General features: G+C 35.8%; 1 non-coding gene across 1 annotated transcript; it reads left to right on the top strand.

Moving 5' to 3' along the window:
• Positions 1-6,396: 6,396 nt before the first annotated feature.
• On the top strand, positions 6,397-6,591 carry LOC139185371 (U2 spliceosomal RNA). Its single transcript, XR_011568997.1, has one exon. It is a non-coding gene; the product is annotated as a U2 spliceosomal RNA (small nuclear RNA).
• Positions 6,592-19,846: the final 13,255 nt, after the last annotated feature.

Here is a 19,846-nt window from a genome sequence, read left to right on the forward strand (position 1 = left end):
GAAAATAAAAGTAGAAATAAATAAATAGGACCTCAGTTCAGTTCAGTCGCTCAGTCGTGTCTGACTCTTTGCTACCCCATGAATCGTAGCACGCCAAGCCTCCCTGTCCATCACCAACTCCTGGAGTTCACTCAGACTCACGTCCATCGAGTCAGTGATGCCATCCAGCCATCTCATCCTCTGTTGTCCCCTTCTCCTCCTGCCCCCAATCCCTCCCAGCATCAGGGTCTTTTCCAATGAGTCAGCTCTTCGCATGAGGTGGCCAAAGTACTGGAGTTTCAGCTTTAGCATCATTCCTTCCAAAGAAATCCCAGGACTGATCTCCTTCAGAATGGACTGGTTGGATCTCCTTGCAGTCCAAGGGACTCTCAAGAGTCTTCTCCAACACCACACTTCAAAAGCATCAGTTCTTCAGCACTCAGCTTTCTTCACAGTCCAACTCTCACATCCATACATGACCACAGTAAAAACCATAGCCTTCACTAGACGGACCTTTGTTGGTAAAGTAATGTCTCTGCTTTTCAATATGCTATCTAGGTTGGTCATAACTTTTCTTCCAAGGAGTAAGCATGTTTTAATTTCATGGCTGCAGTCACCATCTGCAGTGATTTTGGAGCCCCAAAAAATAAAGTCTGACACTGTTTCCACTGTTTCCCCATCTATTTCCCATGAAGTGATGGGACTGGATGCCATGATCTTCATTTTCTGAATGTTGAGTTTTAAGCCAACTTTTTCACTCTCCTCTTTCACCTTCATCAAAAGGCTTTTTAGTTCCTCTTGACTTTCTGCCATAAGGGTGGTGTCATCTGCATATCTGAGGTTATTGATATTTCTCCCAGAGTACATCAAGGCTGTATATTGTCACCCTGCTTATTTAACTTCTATGCAGAGTACATCATGAGAAATGCTGGGCTGGAAGAAGCACAAGCTGGAATCAAGATTGCTGAGATAAACAGGACTTAATTAAACTTAAAAGCTTTTGTACAGCAAAGGAAACAATCAACAAAGAAAACCTATTGAGTATGAGAAAATATTTATAAATGATATAAGCAATAAAGAGTTAATATCCAAAATACATAAACAGCTCATACAACTCAATATCAAAAAAAAATCAAACAATCCAAATAAAAATGAACAAAGAACTGAATTGGGCATTTTTTTTCCAAAGAAGACATACAGATGGCCAACAGGCACATGAAAAGATACTCAACGTCACCTCTCATCACAGAAATGCAAATCAAAGCCACAATAATATATCACCTCACACTTGTCAGAATGGCTACCATCAAAAACGCCACAAATAACAAATGCTGTCTGGATGGGGAGAAAAGGAATCACTTGCACACTGTTGGTGGAAATGTAAATTGGTGCAGCCACTGTGGGAAACAGTACGAAGTTTCCTTAAAAAACTAAAACTAAACTACCATGTGATCCAGCAATTCTAGTTTTCCATATACATCTGAAGAAAACAAAAACCCTAATTTGAAAAGATATACACACACACTCCAATGCTTATAGCAGCATTATTTATAATAGCTTTATATGGAAGCAACCTAAGTAACCATTAACAGAAAAGTGAATAACAAAGATTAGTTTTGCCATTTGCAACAACACAAATGAATTTGGAGGTATTATGCTTAAGTAAAATAAGTCACACTAGAGAAAGACAAATATTGTATGTTATCACTTAACATGGAATCTAAAAAGTAAAAAAAAAATGACTGACTGTAACAAAAATATAAAACAACCTTAGCAAACCAGGACTAGATGAGCATTTCCTTAATTATATTAAATATATCTCCCACAATCTCACAGAAAATATCAAATATCACCTTAATGATGAACTTTAAGAACTGTCTTCAAAAAAAAATGAAAAAAAAAAGCAGATTCCTGGTATATTTCTACTAAATCTTGTTTTGAAGCTCCTAATGAATATGACAAAAATATTTTGTAAAAAGTTGTAGGAAAGAAAATAAACATTATTTGCAGAAGATGTGATAATGTATATAGAAAAATCCAAAGAAATTAAGATAAATTATTAGTTTAAGAGTTCAGTGAACTTAAGATTACTAAATACTAATTTTAATTACAATATCAAAAATAATTAGAAAATTTAAATTTTAATTGATAGTATTTACAAAAATAAATTGTCAGGTATATAGGAATAAATATAGCAAAAATACGCATTACTTTCAAAGAAAATCATTAAACTTTTTTAAAAGACATAATAATGGTATCAGCAGATCAGTTCAGTTCAGTTCAGTTCAGTCACTCAGTTGTGTCCAACTCTTTGCAACCCCATGGACTGCAGCACGCCTGGCTGATACAAACTAATAAATATAAAATAAATAGCACGTTCCTCCTACATAGTACAGGGAACTATATTCAACATCTTGTAATAACTTATAATGAAAAAGAATATATATGTATGCATAATTTAATCATTTTTTGTATACCAGAATCCAACACAATATTGTAAATCAGCTATCAAAAGTGTTCAAAGTGTTAGTCACTCACTTGTCTTCCAACTCCTTGCGACCTCATGAACTGAGCTTGTTAGGCTCCTACATCCAAGGGATTCTCCAGGCAAGAATACTGGAGTGGGTTGCCGTTTTCTCCTCCAGGGGATCTTCTCAACTCAGGGACTGAACCCAGGTCTCCTGCATTACAGGAAGATTCTTTACTGTCTGAGCCATCAGGGAAGCTCAAATACTTTAGTTAAAAAAAAAAAAAAAAAAGATACAATAAAAGGCAACTGAAATAGAGATATACATCATGTAATGATAAAGAAGTCTTTATAAGACAGAAGCAGCCTCACCATTAAACCCATTCTATGCATTCATGATGGGTCACAAGCAGGCATGTGAAGCCCAGGAAAACTGGGCAACACCTGGAAGAAGATGAACAAAGGACAGCAAGGGAAAACTTAATTACATCACCATTTTGTTCTAATGAGCTCAACAGTGTTCATAGTTGTGATATGTGGTCTGAGGGGGCAAAACATATTGAAATTCTGGGCCAAGTGCATAGAGGACTCAGATGAAAGCAATGCTATTAAGGCCTCAAATTCAAGAGTATTGAATTCTTTTACACATAATTTTCTTAAAAGCCTGCATAATTTTACATTTATTGGAGTCGTCACCTTCAGACACTGATTATTTTGGAGAAGCAATCACAGAAACCTGAAAAATCAAGGTCTGATGAGAAGCCCTAAATAAACCAAGTTTCAGAAGCCCAAATCTAAAAAGCAAGGAGTTTTCAACATTAACAACCCAAATTCTATATTTCTTCTCTACTGAGAAACCTGATATTGCATGTATTAAAACAGAGTGGGAATATTAAATAAAAAAAAAACTGGGTTAAAAGAAGACACTCTCTCGTGAGTTAAACTGACATACAAATACAAAAGAAAAGAAAAAGATACAGAGAAAATATCAGCTAATAGAACTTAGAAAAATTATTAAATGTTTGCTTATAAAATATTGCCGCTAAAATAATTTATGGGTGTGTGCTCAGTCACTTTAGTCATGTCTGATTCTTTGCAACCCCATAGACTGTAGCTCACCAGACTCCTCTGTCCACGGGATTTTCACCAAAAGAATACTAGAGTGGGTTGCCATGCCCTCCACCAGGGGATCTTCCCAACCCAGGGATCAAACCCACATTTCCTGAGTTTCCTGCACTGCAGGTAGACTGCTGAGCCACTGGGGAAGCCTCTTTGTAGTTTTATACATTTACATCTAGCATGTGAGTGACTTCACTGTTTACATTTGATACCTGATCAAATATATTCTATACAATTTTATTATTTCTGCAATTTGTTAGCTAATAGCTAGTTGTCTCAATATCTCTAAGTAATCTGTCTTTCCCATTAATTTTAACATAAACTTTATATGTATTTCTTTGGCTCGTCTATCAAAGTTGACAAAGGCCTGGGGTTGTTCAGGCCTTAATTGTTGTTGGTTCAAGATGCAGGCATTTTCAGGGCTTTAAACACCACATCTATGCTGACCAGTAAACAAATTCACATCTCCAGGACAGATCTTTTTTTTTTTTAATTAATTTAGTTTAACTGGAGGCGAATTACTTTACAGTATTGTTGTGGGTTTTGCCATATATTGACATGATTCAGCCATGGAGGTACACGTGACAGATCTTTGACTGTCAAATAGGACATATTCAAATTTTTACTTTACATATTTACATATCAAAATGAAATCTTTTATTTTGCCCACAAAACATGGTTCCTCCTAGGATATTCCTCTAGCTCAGGAATTACCAGCACCATACACCCAGTATTTCAAGCTAAAAACTGAAAGAAATAATCCTTGGGCAACCTTTTCTTAGGGGTTCTTTCTCCTTCTTGCTGAACTCTTCAGTTCTAGCTCTGTGCCCTGAGATTTAAATAGGCACAGTAAATAATGACTGCCTCCTAAATAATCTACAATTATCCACTTTTCCTTTACAAGTCATGTCAATTTCTTCACGTAATATCTAGATCTCCGAAAAGTCAATATTGGAGAAAGTATACTACTTTGCCAGAATATTCTTTTCTTCATCACCAGGAAGGTGTTTCTCAAAAATACCCACACCAACCTATACAGAGTAACTAATTTAAATTGGGTCTTTTTGTCAGGGAAAAACACAGGGCAAATATAATTAATTGTCATTATTTTATCATATAATTTTATAACCACACTCCCAAGCAATATATATATTTTAATCCCATTTCACAAGTCTCAAATCTGAGACTTAAAATAGTCAGCAAACTTCTCAAAATCCATTGTCTGGCTACAAAATTGACTTCTTTCCAAAATGTTAAGGTGGTTCCCCGTAAGAGCCTTCTCAACAATCAGTGAAGAATCAGAAATATCCTTTCTTCAAAATCTCCCAGCTGAGCCAAAGTCTAAATTTCCATGTGCAATTTCACCAAAGCTTTTACAATTTTTAACTACTGCTTCAATGACCTACCTATTCATCCCATACCTGCACATCTACCTTAACACAAAACAATTTAGAAATTAATAAAAATAAGAACTCTTCTCATTATAGCCTCTGACATCTCAACCTGCTTTTCCATAGTTGAGGAATACCTGAAGTTCAAAATGTCAGTCTCCAGGTTTTCAATATAATTTTTGTAGCAGTGGAACATGTACAGAGGTTATTTTGCCAGAGTGGTGAAATACTTTTATTAACTACTGCTATTTTACAGCAAGAAATAAGCATTAATTGACATATGAGTATGTAGCCAGAAATTTTGTGTACCCAAGGAAAATATTCAGCAATATATTTCTTATTGTTCGCTAAGTTACAAACCTATAGGTTTCTGACTCTGATGAAACGCTAGGTGGATGAAGTATTATTTGCCAAGATAGAGAAAGAACAAGAAGGTAGAAGATTTGGGAAGGCTGGGGGTAGGAAAAAGATACATTTTTCTAACTCTAGACTTGCTTTCCCCTGTTTTTGTTGTTTTTGCTAGTGTGTCAGAGCACAGTTGCTCAAACTTTCTCAAAGATAAGAACTACTTGAGTCTTTTTAAAAATCCAGAGTTCTAGGTACTCTCCTTGGACATTCTAACCCTGTGATCTGAAGTGAAACTTGTAGAACCTGTATTTTTAACAAGTATGTTGAGAGGTTATTGATTACCAAAAAGACAATTGTGAAATATTTAGTGGACCATCTAGGAGCTATATAGTTAACAAGTAGGTTTTCCTTTCTTTATTTTTTTTTTTTTCTGTAAGAGTAGAGTGTTTTGTTGAAATAGCTATTTAAATGTATCCTTTATTGTTGTTATTTACTCACTAAGTCAGGTCCAACTCTTTGCAACCCCATGGATGGTAGTCCATCAGGCTCCTCTGTCGAAAGTGGGTTTCTTCCACTCCACTCCAACCCACTGGAGTGTATTGTCATTCCCTACTCCAGGGGATCTTCCGGACCCAGGGAGTGAACCAGCATCTCTTGCATTTTCTACATTGGCAGGCACTTTCTTTTAGCCTCCAAAATAATTTGGAGTTTTTTAATGAGTATCTTTAAAAATATTTTGCTGAAATGGCAAAACACTTTAATTGATTTAAAGTTAGAATTATATACCCCCAGAATGACTTCTGAGTTGGCTTTTTAGAAACCTTCATATCAGTGTTCTGAAATTTATCTTGGATATCTACGAAACTTCAGATAAACACTATTAAAATATACATGGAAAAAGTAAAACATTCAAAAAATATCAAAGTAATTCTTAAAAATAAAAGAGAATAAAAGGTATCTAACATAAGAGAAAAAAGAGGATATATACTTAAAAAGAGAAAACTCTTAATGACTACTAAAAATGAAAAGATGTTCTAACACACTAGTAATTAGAAAGATACAACTTAGAGCTACATAAAGTTCCAATTTTCAATCGCTTCTCAGTCTTTTGGCTAAGATCAAGTGTAGTATCTGTTCTTCTCAGTTTAATATCTGATACGTCCTCTATCCAGTTTTCATTCATTAGCTTGGCAACTTTAAAAGTAATCATACCAATTGCTGACAGGAATAAATCTGTTGTACCAATCTACAGAGTAATTTAATGTTATCTAGTAAGGTTAGGGGACTATAAGTTGTATTATTAAACTGTGACTCTTTAAAAGTAAAACAGTATACTAAAATGTAAAGTTATGTATTATTTAATATATTTATTTACAGACTATTTTTATTACATTGATGGACCTATAAATAATTCTGTTCAAAACATCTTTTAAAAATGAAAGTCTTCAAAAATTTTAAACTGTAAATGAAGCAAAATGGAAAAATAGCTTTATATTTCTTATTTAAGCATTAAAAACAGCAAGCAGAATAATTATTCTGGAAAATATTTATATACTTAAAGCTGTCTGGTTATTTTCTTTAAAATGTATTTCTCTTATAATAAAGTTGATTATTGATTTTTAATAAAATCATCTACAATCTTTTCCAAACTTGTTTCCAAAGTTGTCACCACCACCAAGAGTTATCATCAGTGTTTAGCTTCTTAACTGAATTTTACAAAGCATTGATGACATTGTCAGAGTTTAATTTCTAGCAGAATAAACTTCCAAAAGCATTATTTTGGTTCCATTAATTGGATGCTTGATCAAACCATTTTTAGATCTAATTTCCTATGTGAAACATCTAAATGGCATTATTCCACTGCTTGTGATCTAACGGAGCTAAAGTATTCACAGCTTTTGCTGCAAATTTCATAAGTATTAAAAAGATCTGGAATAAAAAATAAATACAATTTACTTAAGAAAGCACTGCTGCTGCTGCTGCTGCTAAGTTGCTTCAGTAGTGTCCAACTCTGTGTGACCCCATGGACTGCAGCCCACCAGGCTCCTCCATCCCTGGGATTCTCCAGGCAAGAACACTGGAGTGGGTTGCCATTTCCTTCTCCAATGCATGAAAGTGGAAAGTGAAAGTGAAGTCGCTCAGTTGTGTCCGACTCTTAGCGACCCCATGGACTGCAGCTTACCAGGCTCCTCCATCCATGGGATTTTCTGGGCAACAGTACTGGAGTGGGGTGCCATTGCTGAAAAGCAATGCTTCTCAGAGTGGTATGCTCATACATTTTCTCCAAATTCACAAGTTAAACATATGAAAAGGACATCTTTAGGCAGTTTTCTTAATGTAACTAGTAACTTTTGAAACCCCACCCAATATTGTGCCCTCAGATTTGCATCTTCTGGGTGTCAGGAGATCAGTGTTAACCTTTATGGCCTCAATAATGGATAAAAAATGCCAATGGATATATTATACCAGTTTTTTGGGTTGCCCTAAACTTTCTTGAAAGGGAAGTTCATTACTTACTTTTTAATTAAACACATTTTTTTAAAACTCACTACTGAAACATTATTTCAAAGTGACCAGTAAATTAAATGGAGGTGTCTGAGAGATGATAAAACCACTCTAGCAAGACCAAGACTCACTGCGTGTGCTCAGCTTCTATACTCTGCACATTATTCATATTTATCTAAGCTCTTATTTCCTTTGTTTTCTCCAAACTCAGCATATGGTGGCCTGCCAGTATCATTTAAGTGGACAGCATGAAAAATTGTGTCCAATGCTTACCCCACCATCATGCAAGATTGGAAGGAATTAGCTGTCCCTGGCCACTGCTGACCCAGGGCATATTGTTTTATCATCAACACTCTGCATGCTGTCCTTAAAATGGAGACACCAGCCATGTTTTGTTTGAAGTGGGTGAGGAAAATAAAGTCGATTTTCAGATTTAACCCCCTAGGGTGGTTATAACTCTTAATATTTCATTTGTCTCCCATTTTTATACAGCCATGACAAAAGCTGCAACTATTAGACAAAATGGACATATAACAAATAGATGCTAATTTTTAATCAATGCAATTGCTATGAATACTTCATAAAAAAAAAAAAAACAAACAGGACAGATGTTAAATCAATCAGAATGTATGGATAAGAACAGTACAGTGACTCACAGGAACCAGAATGCCTGGTCTCCCCAGAATTGAAACTGTGCACACCCTGTAACCCAGCTCTTCTTCATGTATATATTTATTAGTAACTCTTAACATATGTGTACCTAAAGTACAGAGAAGGGTTTTCATTATAGCATTTGGATAAATACACTATGGGATACAATGGAATACAGTAGACTGATGTAGGTAGCTCTCAACATAAATGAGTGGGAAAAAATAATATTTGTGTAAACATTAAAAACTCACTGTATACTAATAAGTGTTATAAATAGCACATATATTCTAATGAAACTATAAAATCATGAAGGTAAAGCTAAATATCAGGTTCATAGTAATTACACCTCTGCATAGGGAGATGGAAATTAACTTGTGGTATATTCCAATTATAACTGAATGCAATATATATGGAACAAGATAGGTATTAATTGTGATCATTTCTGGGTGGGGTTAAATAGGAACTCTTATTTCACTTAGTATCTTATTTTTCCAAATTTCACTCAAAAACAAAACAGTATCATAAGGAACAATATTCACTTTAATTTGGAATCATATTGTTACATATTTACTTTGCCTACAAAACGTCCTCCCCTATTGACACCTCCAAGGGATTCAGAAAAAGAAGTATGAAAAATGTGGTATTTTATTTAAAAAATGTTCAGTTCAGTAGCTCAGTAGTGTCTGACTTTTTGCAACCCCATGGATTGCAGCACGCCAGGCTTTCCTGTCCATTACCAACTCCCGGAGCTTATTCAAACTCACGTCCGTCGAGTTGGTGATGCCATCCAATCATCTCATCCTCTGGCGTCCCCTTCTCCTCCTACCTTCAATCTTTCTCAGCATCAGGGTCTTCTCAAATGAGTCATTTCTTCACATCAGGTGGTGAAAGTATTGGAGTTTCAGCTTCAACATCAGTCTTTCCAATTCAGGATTGATTTCCTTTAGGATGGACTTGTTGGATCTCTTTTCAGTTCTTCTCCAACACCACAGTCCAAAAGTATCAGCTCTTCGGCACTCAGCTTTCTTCCAAATCTCTCACATCCATACACGACTACTGGAAAAACCATAGCCTTGACTGGATGGCCCTTTGTTGGCAAAGTAATGTCTCTGCTTTTTAATATGCTGTCTAGGTTGGTCATAATTTTTCTTCCAAGGAGTAAGCATCTTTCAATTTCATGGCTGCAGTCACCATCTGCAGTGATTTTGGAGCCCAGAAAAACAAAGTTTGTCACTGTTACCACTGTTTCCCCACCTATTTGCCATGAAGTGATAGGACCAGATGCCATGATCTTAGTTTTCTGAATGTTTAGCTTTAAGACAACATTTTCACTCTCCTCTTTCACTTTCATCAAGAGGCTTTTTAGTTCCTCTTCACTTTCTGCCATAAGGGTGGTATCATCTGCATATCTGAGGTTATTGATATTTTTTCCCATCAATCCTGATTCCAGCTTGTGCTTCATCCAGCCCACCATTTCTCATGATGTACTCTGCATATAAGTTAAATAAGCAGGGTGACAATATACAGCCTTGATGTACTCTTTTCCCTATTTGGAACCAGTCTGTTGTTCCATGTCCAGTTCTCACTGTTGCTTCTTGACCTGCATACAGATTTCTCAAGAGGCCGGTCAGGTGGTCTGGTGGTCCCATCTCTTTCAGAATTTTCCACAGTTTGTTGTGATCCATATAGTCAAAGGCTTTGGCATAATCAATAAAGCAGAAGTAGATGTTTTCCTGGAACTCTCTTACTTTTTTAATGATTCAACAGATGTTAGGAATTTGATTTCTGGTTCCTCTGCCTTTTGTAAATCCAGCTTGAAAATTTGGAAGTTCATGGTTCACATACTGTTGAAGCCTGGCTTGAAGAATTTTGAGCATTACTTTGCTAGTGTGTGAGATGAGTACAATTGTGCAGTAGTTTGAACATTCTTTGGCATTGCCTTTCTTTGGGACTGGGATGAACACTCTCCTTTTCTAGTCCTGTGGCCACTGCTGAGTTTTCCAAATTTGCTGGCATATTGAGTGTAGCACTTTCACAGCATCATCTTGTAGAATAAAATAAAATATGGGACTTCCCTGGTGGTCCAGTAGTTAACATTTCATCTTCCAATGTAGGGGTGTGGGTTCAATCCCTGGTTAGGGAGCTAAGATACCACCTGCCTCAAGGTCAAAGACCAAAACATGAAACGGAAGCAATATTGTAACAAATTCAATAAAGATTAAAATTTGTCCACATAAAAATCTTAAAAAAGAAAGAAAATATATAACCATCACTGTTCTTCACACTTTTTGACACATTATCCGTATAATTATAATCGGAGTAAGAGGACAAAGAAAAATATATGCAGAATTTGACTCCTGAATTAAGGAAATCATGCTCATGTTTAACTATCTACAATATATATTCTTAAAAGAGATAAATAACATTTCAGAATTGACATTTTTACAATGAGAAATGATTGAAACATGCCAATAAAAGCTATATGAGTTTTATGGAAACAATGAATACTTCTCTTAATGTCTTTTAGTGTATAAGAAATGGAAACAGCTATCTTCATGCAAATTAACTAGACTTCAGTTGCACAAATTAAGAGAACTACAGTTTAATCAATCAAATGGTAGATTGGTTATAATGGATATCAAAATCATTCTTTAATAAGTTAGGTTTAGAAACATATCTATGTTCAGAAACATTCCGAAACATATCTATTTCAGAAACAAAATACAAACAAAAATGATTCGTATTGCAGATTCGTATGATTTCAGTGGAACACATATCATCTTCAAAATTTGCTAAGAAATTTCCAATCCATAAAACACTAAAAGAAAACTGTGAATCAGTCTAGACACACATTTCAAAGAGCTGATGAGGTTGCAACCACTTATGCCTCACTCTTGAGTTACCTTGATAATTCTCAGCACTTTCAGAGTTTTCTAGCTTCAAAGAGCCTACAAACTAACTAATTAATCCTTACACTACCCAGTGAGACAGTGATAAGAAATCCCTGGAAGAGAGCATCTAACTATATAATTCACACTTGCCTATATAGAATTCAGCATATATGTCATGTTGTGCTTTCCTATCTTTCTATTTCAATAAATCTTATGAGAGATTATATCCATATGTGAATACATGATTCATAGCTGTCTATTGTGTATAAAATGATGTACACTGCACTCAATCTGCAGCTAAAAGCTAACAAAGAAAGATATATGTACAGCCAACACATGAAAAACATCTGGTACATTCTGCTGTATTTTCCTTTCTCATTCATTTTACATCTTATTCTTGGTCATTCCAGGGTGGACTTGATTTGAATAAACTACAGCTCTTCCATGGGGATATCCAATTCTCTTGTCAAAGATTAAATTATTTTCATTTGTTCTGAAATAAAGGGTTTTAAAATTAAGAACCTATAAATTATGCTGAATGTAAGGGAATACCATATGGGAAAGCTTCATCCAAAAGAAGGAATATTTAACTACTGTATTAAGAATTCTTTCAACTAGGATTCCCTTCTCTCTGCAGGTAGCTGGCTACAACAGTCTACCAAAACAAATCTATTCCTGCAGTAAAGGCCAGCAATAGGTCACTCAGGGAGAGCACTTTCTGCCTGCAAAGGGCTCTACATCTTTTTGCTAAAATAGGGGAAATCCTTATCCTGTTTCCCTATTTAACTGAAAATTCATTTTAAAATTAATCCTCTCCTTTCAAAGAAATTCTGAATTTCCTTCAAATTGCTTGACCCTTTTCTAATCTCTGTAAATATCTAAAATTACACAGATATACACATATGCAAGAGAAACAGTACGACTGGATGACCATCCAGTCTGTCCATGTGTTCTGTTTTAAAAATTCTCTCATGTACTATTTGCATTAAGGTTGTAATTGTAATTCAATGCAGGATCTATTTGACCAATATCCCAAGGACATCACCGAAGGATGTATACACAATGTGAGTTAACAAGATTTCTACCTACACACACTTTATTTGTAAATAAATTTACATAGTCAAAATAATCAGCTTTGCAGTCAAAGATACTGCCTAAAACTTTACTTTTTTAAAAATATCATTTTTACCTTCAAGATCCAAACATTTTTTCCATTAAGTTTATCTAAAATAGACTGTTGAACATTTACACTGAATGAAAAAAGGTAAGTTGAAAATATTTGATTTCTTAGTGTAAGTAATAATTTCAGTTTTTCCTTAATTAATTGCATAGGGTTAGGGAAAGAGCTAATATGCCATATTGATGTATTATTTGAGCCTCTAGAGAAAATAAGACATAATTCATTAGTAAGGGGAAATAAACTGAGGATTTTTACATGGATCTACCTTGGAATAAAAGTTATGACCAACCTAGACAGCATATTGTAAAGCAGAGACATTACTTTGCCAACAAAGGTCCATCTAGTCAAGGCTATGGTTTTTTCAGTGGTCATGAATGGATGCGAGAGTTTGACTGTGAAGAAAGCTGAGTGCCAAAGAATTGATGCTTTTGAACTGTGGTGTTGGAGAAGACTCTTGAGAGTCCCTTGGACTGCAAGGAGATCCAACCAGTCCATTCTAAAGGAGATCAGCCCTGGGTGTTCTTTGGAAGGATTGATGCTAAAGCTGAAACTCCAGTACTTTGGCCACCTCATGCAATGAGTTGACTCATTGGAAAAGACTGTGATGCTGGGAGGGATTAGGGGCAGGAAGAAAAGGGGACAACAGAGGATGAGATGGCTGGATGGCATCACCAACTTGATGGATGGGAGTTTGAGTGAACTCCGGGAGTTGGTGATGGACAGGGAGGCCTGGGGTGCTGTGATTCATGGAGTAGCAAAGAGTCAGACATGACTGAGCGACTGAACTGAACTGAACTGAACCTTAAAACAGTTGAGATGTTTACAAACACTAAGCTCAAATTCCTTCCAGTTACAATTAAATATATATATATATATATATATATATATATATATAGACTTCCCTTGTGGCTCAGTTGGTAAAGAATCTGCCTGCAATGTGGGAGAACTGAGTTCAACCCCTGGGTCGGGAAGATCACCTGGAGAAGGGAAAGGCTACCTACTCCAGTATTCTGGCCTAGAGAATTTCATGGACTGTATGTATAGTCCATGGGGTCCTAAAGAGTCAGACACAACTGAGCAACTTAAACTTTCACTTCACTTTCACAATTAAATTTATCATATGTGTGTGTGTGTGTGTGTGTGTGTGTGTATGGGCTTCACAGGTGGCACAGAAATAAAGAATCTGCCTGCCAGTGCAGGAGACACAAGAGATGCCGGTTTGTTGCCTGCAGGGAAGATCCCCTAAAAGAGGAAATGGCAACCCACCCCAGTATTCTTTCTTTGAAAGTCCCATGAACAGAGAGGACCTGGCAGGCTATATAGTCCATGGGGTTGCAATGAATCAGGCATGATTGAATGACTGATGTGTGTGTGTGTGTGTGTGTGTGTGTGTGATGGAATACTATTGAGCCAAAAGAAAAGGAAATCCTATCATTTGTAACAAGATGGTTTGACCTTGAAGGTATCATGTTAAGTTAAATAAGTCAGACAGAGAAAGAACAAAGCCTGTATTTTCTCATTTACATGTAGAATCTTAAAAATGCCACTACAGAGAGTAGAACCGTGATTTCAAGATTGGGGATTTGGGGAAATGGGGAGATTTGGTCAAAGGGTACAAACTTCCAATTTTAATATGAATAAGTTCTGAGGATCTAGTGTACAACATGATAACTATATATATATATATATATATATGTAAAAAGAAAGATTTATGTTAAGGAATTAGCTCACATGATTGTGGAGATTTGGCAAGCTCAAAATCTGCAGGATGGGCCAGGAGACAGGAAACCCAGGGAAGCTACAATTTAAGTCCAGAGGCAGAGTTCAGGCAGAATCCCATCATCTTGGGAAGTCAGGCTTTTTCTGCCAAGGGCTTCAGCTGATTGGATGATGTCTACCTACCACTGTGAAAGGTAATCTGCTTAACTTCAAGTTTACTGATTTAAATATTGGGGCTTCCCTGGTGGCTTAGATGGTAAAGCACCTACCTGTAATGTGGAAGACTTGGGTTTGAGCCCTGGCTCAGGAAGATCCCTCACCTTCATCTTAAAAAAATGCTTTCACAAAAACCTCTAGAATAATGTGTGACCAAATATCTAGGTGCTGTGACCTAGCCAAGTTTACACAAAATTAAACATTACAGCAGAGAAAGAAATTTTGTGAGATTTAATATGCACTGAAATACCTTGCATGTATTTAGTCTGGTTCCGTCTGATACAGACAGCCAAGGAAAGACGGAGAGGCATTTAGTCTCATAACTGGGATAAGGTCGTGACCTTTTCAACTCAGTCCTAGGACTGCCATAGAAAGGAGGAATGTATCTACTGCTCATACCTTATGAGCAGTCTCTCTACCAATAGATCACAAACTTTGAAAACATCTGCCTACACAGAGCCACTGACCTGGGGAAGACATCATCAGAATTTGAGCTTGAACTGTAATGATTAGCTTTGGGATCTTTGACCTCAGTTGAACTAGAAAACCTAAAAGGAGTTCTCTTCGGCAAGAGAAGTTGTCTTCAGTCAAACATTCTATCCTGGGAAAACCTAACCTAGTGGAACGTTTGGTTATGAGACGATAACAAAAAAAAATCTGGACCACAGATAGCCAGTTTAATGGACTTTAAGAAAAAGTATTTGGTATACTAATATCAAAGTTTGTTGGAATTAAAAACAATGCAGCATTTCCACAAACTGTCTCCCGCTTTTGGATGTTTCATTTTTGAACAGGGATTTATCTTTACAAATTATTTTTGTTTTTAATGATTATATGCACATATGAGTCCTGCAATGCTTGTTTATGAGAGGTCAGACGTGGAGAAGTTATAGAAGACTGATAACAAGACCAGGAATCTGGATCTTATGAGATGACTTAGCCTAGAGTCAGTCAGTCAGTCAGTTCAGTCGCTCAGTCATGTCCGACTCTTTGTGACCCCATGAATTGCAGCATGCCAGGCCTCCCTGTCCATCACCAACTCCCAGAGTTCACTCAGACTCACGTCCATCGAGTCAGTGATGCCATCCAGCCATCTCATCCTCTGTCATCCCCTTCTCCTCCTGCCCCCAATCCCTCCCAGCATCAGAGTCTTTTCCAATGAGTCAATTCTTCGCATGAGGTGGCCAAAGTACTGGAGTTTCAGCTTTAGCATCATTCCTTCCAAAGAAATCCCAGGGCTGATCTCCTTCAGAATGGACTGGTTGGATCTCCTTGCAGTCCAAGGGACTCTCAAGAGTCTTCTCCAACACCACAGTTCAAATGCATCAATTCTTTGGCGCTCAGCCTTCTTCACAGTCCAACTCTTACATCCATACATGACCACTGGAAAAACCATAGCCTTGACTAGACGAACCTTTGTTGGCAAAGTAATGTCTCTGCTTTTGAATATGCTATCTAGGTTGGTCATAACTTTCCTTCCAAGGAGTAAGCGTCTTTTAATTTCATGGCTGCAGTCACCATCTGCAGTGATTTTGGAGTCCTAAAAAAGTCTGACACTGTTTCCACTGTTTCCCCATCTATTTGCCATGAAGTGATGGGACCGAATGCCGTGATCTTCGTTTTCTGAATGTTGAGCTTTAAGCCAACTTTTTCACTCTCCACTTTCACTTTCATCAAGAGACTTTTTGTTCCTCTTCACTTTCTGCCATAAGGGTGGTGTCATCTGCATACCTGAGGTTATTGATATTTCTCCCGGCAATCTTGTCAATTTTGCTTCTTTCTGGGTCTCCCATTTTTAACAAGGCAAACTACAGAATGATTGTAAATAAGGTCTAAGAAAAGAATGACACATTCTCTAGTGCCCAATTTGTTCTCTCTTATAAATCCCTGTGTCATCTCAAAGATTTCATTTAAATGTCTTAAACATTGGATCCTGATCTTGTATCCATAAATGGGGAGATTTGATCTAAACATAGAAATAAATGATATGCAGATAAGTAAGCAGTGGTCCAGGACCAGATTTCCTAACTGATGCATGTATAAACCTATCAGAGATTCCCAGAAATATTTGGGTAAATGAAATAGGTTAATAGTGCTCTTATAAAACTAAGCAAAAAGGACATCACAGACAAAAGTGAGACTGCACGTAGCAATTTGATCTGGGTTTTGGGTAAATCCTCCAATAGCCAAATCAATGTTACATCATAAAACATATTTGAAATAGGTTATATATATTTAAAAAATTCAATTTCTAGTTGCTTTTCATTATTAAAGGAAATGTAAACTTCATGAAAACTAACCTTATATTGTAAGATTAACTTCAGTAAAATTTACTTAACTTTCATAAACAAATGTGAATTTTCTTGTTTTTTTTTTTTATGTTAAAATGATAGACTTAAATCAGAACCTCTTTGAGATTCTTACCATGTGGTGTCATGGCCACCATGCTAAACGGTAAACTCTGTGCAAAATTAACAGCAGAATGCTTATATCAAGGTTTCCCCTCTTCACAATAAGGTTATTTTCAATTATGACCATGAAATGTGTCTACTAACATCAAGAGCCAAGAAACATATTTGACAATAACAACAACAAAACTCTGGGAAGAGGAATATTACCAAAAGTTACTACCACATTTTTATTGGCGTGTGAAAAGGAAGTAGAAATTTCTCACCTCAGTAATATTAGGAGTCTTTTAATCATATTTTTCACACTAGTCAAGATTTGTCCCAGATACTAATTCTAACTTTTAAAATCTTTTTTCCTGTAGCTTTCTGGATATTGTAAAAATGCTGAATAAGGTTGTAATTATGTAAGTTTCATAGAGCTTTATTTTGGGGTGAGAGTTTTTGTTATAGTTTATAAAAGATATTTTCCTATTTAGACCTCAGGGCTATTTGGGGACCTACAAATAAATGTGATACCAGCTGTTTCAATTCTTGGTATCTAAAAGGTTAATCATTTTTAAATTAAATAGGATATATAAGTTAGCAGAAAGAATGTCTTTCCCTTTTAACTTCTAATAAACTGTATCTATAGTTTAAAAAGTGTAATAGAAAAGATGTTGTCATATAAAAATGTGGGGAAACTGTGGCTACAAATTAAAAATCACTTGTGAAATAAAAAATAAAATCCTCTTTTTTTTTAAACTTTACTTATGAGTTGGGTCAAATAAAGCCCCATACAATTTCAATCACTGTCCTGACATTTTGCCTGCTTTTGAACTTTGTACAGAAACATAAAAATTAAATAGTGTTATAGGTTGAAAAAAAAATAGATGGACAAATGTATGATATATGTTGATTCTCCACTTCTACAATCTTAATCACTATTTTTCTTTTACCTTGAACATTAACACTAAATTTTTCAAGATATAATTTCTTTAACACAGGGATACCAATTATGTTTTATTTCCCTTTTGTTAAAAAATGATTTTGAATCTTTTCTCTTTTTTAAAATTTTCAAGTATATCAATATTCTAGTTAATAGAAATAATACTTCTCCAAGTATATATTTGCTGCTCATTTTTAATCTCTATGCTGACAACATAATCCCAATTATGGAAAAATATATTTTTCTTTCTCGGTTTATTCTCTGAAGATTGAATAAAAGGCATTTTAGTGACTCCACAATTCTTTTGGAAAGAGATCTCAAAACTAAGTTCTTTCATTCTTCATTTTCAACTCAACTGTATGACGAAATGTGTTCCAAAAGTAACTGGAATTGTTCATAATTCATGCTTTCCTGGAGATAAGAGTCTTTAAAATTATTAACTAGAAGCTTCTCTGCACTATGATCAGGTTAATAGAGATTATTACAAAGTTTTCTGGGAATTGAGTAGGGTTTCTAAATACATAAAATTAATGAAAAGATAGTTGAAAAATTTGATAACTGAAAGAAATCTTAACTATGAGAATCAGTGAAATATATACAGTGCTTTTTTCCTGCAAATTACATATGGTCTGCCCTCCATATCCCCTGGATGAGCATTTTCAGATTCAACCAACTGCAGATTGAAAATATTTTTTTTAAATTCCAGAAAGTTCCTAAAAGTAAAATTTGAATTTGCCATGCCCAGCAATTATTTAGATAACATTTACATTGTATTAGGTATAAGCTATCTGCCAATAATTTTAAGTATACAGGAGGATGTACATAGGCTAACTGTAAATACTATGCCAATTTACATAAGGATTTGAGAACTGGCAAATCTGGGAATATTCAGAGGGGTTCCTGAAACCAATCCCCCACAGAAACCAAGGAGCAACTGCATATTTTTTTTAAAGGAACAGCTCCTAATGCACTTTTTTGGTTCTTTCTCTGCAATTATGCTAACAAGTATCATGCTGAGAAAGGATTAGTCCTGATGGACAATCAAAGACAATGCTTCCTTCCTGGTAAAAAGGTGAGAAAAGATGTTGGCATCTGAGCTGCAGTTATTAGGCATTGCAGCAGGAGGTCCATATGACCAGTTAGTGAGCACAATCAGAGTCAGCTGAAGTAGAGGAACTGCCTTGTCACTAGGCAGGCTCCTCTGTGCCGTCATATATGTAGCTTCTCTGACTTGGTGGGTGGAAACCACACAGCACACATCTTCCTGACAGTCCGACATGGTGTCCTTCTCTCAGCTTGGCAGCCATGACACCGGCCAGGTAAAAACTCCTGGTGGGATGAAGCATTTGGCATAGCAGCAGGACATGTGCACCTGCAAAATCTGAAGGAACGGAAAACATTTCTGAAAAGAAGAGCTAGGAAGGACCCAACTACTTAGCTCTATATTAACAATAAAAGGTGAGAAAGCAAGATTTCAAACACAAGATTAAAATGTATTCATTGAATTCTCATAATGTTCCCTGTAGTAGCCAATATAGCAAAATGATGTAAAAGGTAGAATAAAATCTCCTGCTAATTTTAATGATACTGCTGAGTGATTATATTTTCATATATTTGTATACTTCAGTTTGTGGTTTTTTTATGGCCTCCTGAAAATATTTTCCTTAACGTCAGTTTGAAACCCAAAAATGAGGTAAGATTTATTTTTTTTTTCTTTAATGTTGACATTATGTCAAAACTCAATGCTAACATTTTTGAAATATTCATTTAAGTAGCATAATAGGGTATGTGTTAGCTTGCCCTATATATATTGTAGAGACTACTGATATTAGCATGAGAAAACAATAGGTCTCCAAATGAACTAATCATATAATACTAAGTAAACACGCCTTGTCTAAAGAATATGGGTTAGGTTACATTCCAAAAGAACAACGTGGAATAAAAACATAGGATCTAATACAATCATTTTTACTGTACCTCCCAGAGATTGCTTTAAGGCAAAGGTGACCACAAGGCCAGTGGTAGATGGTTACAAGCCGTCTTCCCC

The sequence above is a fragment of the Bos indicus genome, chromosome 1 (genome assembly GCF_029378745.1).
Source record: "Bos indicus isolate NIAB-ARS_2022 breed Sahiwal x Tharparkar chromosome 1, NIAB-ARS_B.indTharparkar_mat_pri_1.0, whole genome shotgun sequence".
Lineage (NCBI taxonomy): Eukaryota > Metazoa > Chordata > Mammalia > Artiodactyla > Bovidae > Bos > Bos indicus.